Raw genomic sequence first — 2,156 nt, 5'->3', positions numbered from 1 at the left:
CTTTCCCGCAGCCAGGCGCCGCTGGAGCCGAGCGCCCCGGGGAGCAGGCCCGTGTGTGCGCGGGCAAGGCAGAAACACCTTGCGGCTGCGGGGGAAACCGTTTATATGCATGGTTTTGCTCATCCCAATGTTTTGGTTGGTTCTTCTTTAGCATATTCTATGTTTTACTTATTTGGATTTCCTACTGAAAATTTGTGCAGCACAGAGGTCTTCAGGAGTGCAATAAGGACAGTCTGTATTTTAATTTTTAAGTAGTCTACTCAAATAGCAAATAGGAGATTATTGACCAAAGCAAGCCCAGTAAGGGGAACAGAAGAATGCTGACAAATGCATCTGTGGTGTACTTCTCCAAAATAATAAGGGAAGTTTGAAATGGTAACACTGTTTGGAAACAATATGAAGTTTCTGAGGAAGAAACAATCCAAAGGGATGAGTCACAAGTATCCCAGGCAGGACTTGGTTCACGTTTTCACAGCGCTATGGTAAACTATGAAACATATTCCAACCCCTCTTTCTTTGCTGATGCATGAATCACAAAAACAAAGCGTGATTACTAGTTACTATTGTATAGTTTTGAACTAGGGGGGACGTGCCACAACCATCCTCCTTTAACGCACTTGAGAAATATGTGGGCAGATCTACTTCCACAAGCAAAACAACATTTGTTTTGAACAGATTAATTACAGTCTGTGTAATAAGGTCTTTATTCAAAGTTACAGTATTATTCACTGGCGAGATTTTTTTAGTTATGTTTACACATTTATACAGTAAGAAGGACAATGAGACAAAACTAATCTCTTTGCCCACCTTTCTGTGGAAACATGAAAATGTCATGCTGGATGAAACGAGTGATCCATCTGCTGTTGTCTCTGACAGTGTCTGAGAGGTATCAAAAGTTTCAGAGATTTTGTTGAAGAGTTAAAAATAGTGAAGTTCTCCAGATCCTTGTATTCAGCGCTGCTCCTCCTCCTCCTGCTGCTGAGGGCATCACCGCTCCATCTGGCACTGAAGTCTTTGTCACTGCCTGTGAGGAGTCAGTAGACACGGACACCGAGTTATTCTCTCAGCCTCGGATTTTATCTTTGCCTGCAGACTAGAGATGAGTGGGCTGTACTGCACGTATAATAGAGCTTGTAAGGTCTTGTGCTCCAATGTTAGTCCTGTTTCGAGGTGCAATAGGGGTTTGCACTCTGAAGCTGCCGAATTAACATTTAGCGCTCTGAAAACTAAGCCCAAAGACAAGTTTCCCATTAAGGTGGTTTTAAAGAGATTCAAAGCTGCCCTAAAATTACGTAGGCTCTTAAGGTATCAGGACAAGGAAGCCATATTTTTATGTCATTATATCATTACAAAATAGTGCATGTTAATGGAGGCTATTATTAAAGAGAATGTTTTTGAGGAATGTGAGAAGGGTAGACAATAGGGAGCTACTTCGGAAAACTATCTCCTTAAGACTTTCCATTTAATATTTATGTACTGGAAACAAGAGAACTGTTAATAAATCAATAATTTTAAATCAAACACTGTGTCAGATGCGGATGCTGACACCTATAATGAGAAAGAAAGCCAAGTTCTAGTTTCACTGTTTTCAATCTTTTTTATATTAAGACTAGGAAATGTTCCGCTCTTAAGACGTTCATTATTTCAGTAATGCGAACAGCTGTTGTTGCAACCTGTTTGAAGAATAAAACCAATCATAATAAGACTGCTTTCTCAAATAATCATTTGTGAAACAAAAACACATTCATCTTTCATCAATAGTTGGCAGATAGGCCATCTTAATACAAGTCAGAATACTGGGGATTGTTGACAAGCATATGTAAATATCCAGGTTTATAAGATAAAATGGTGCCAAGACTTCATTTAGTAATTATGGCCTGGAATTTAGTATTTCTTCTATGTTCTGACACTTGGTTATATTAAAAGAAAGATATAGGCACTTGTCACATCCCGCCTGCGGGAAGGGGAGAGTGACTAAGGTCTGCAAATCCCCTCGGTGTGGATTAAGCTGAAATAACACTCAAGGTCCAAACACAAACTCCAACTTTAATGGCACAAACACTTCTATAAGCATCAACCCTCTATGTCTTAATATATAATACAAGCTAAGCGGCTTTGTGAGGAGTTCAGGTAGGCCTTGTATTACTTAGCAACAT

This window comes from Aptenodytes forsteri, unplaced genomic scaffold, assembly GCF_000699145.1.
Source record: "Aptenodytes forsteri isolate BGI_AS27 unplaced genomic scaffold, ASM69914v1 Scaffold736, whole genome shotgun sequence".
Taxonomy (NCBI): Eukaryota; Metazoa; Chordata; class Aves; order Sphenisciformes; family Spheniscidae; genus Aptenodytes; species Aptenodytes forsteri.
The sequence above is the reverse complement of the archived record's forward strand: the minus strand, read 5'-3'. Positions refer to the sequence as shown.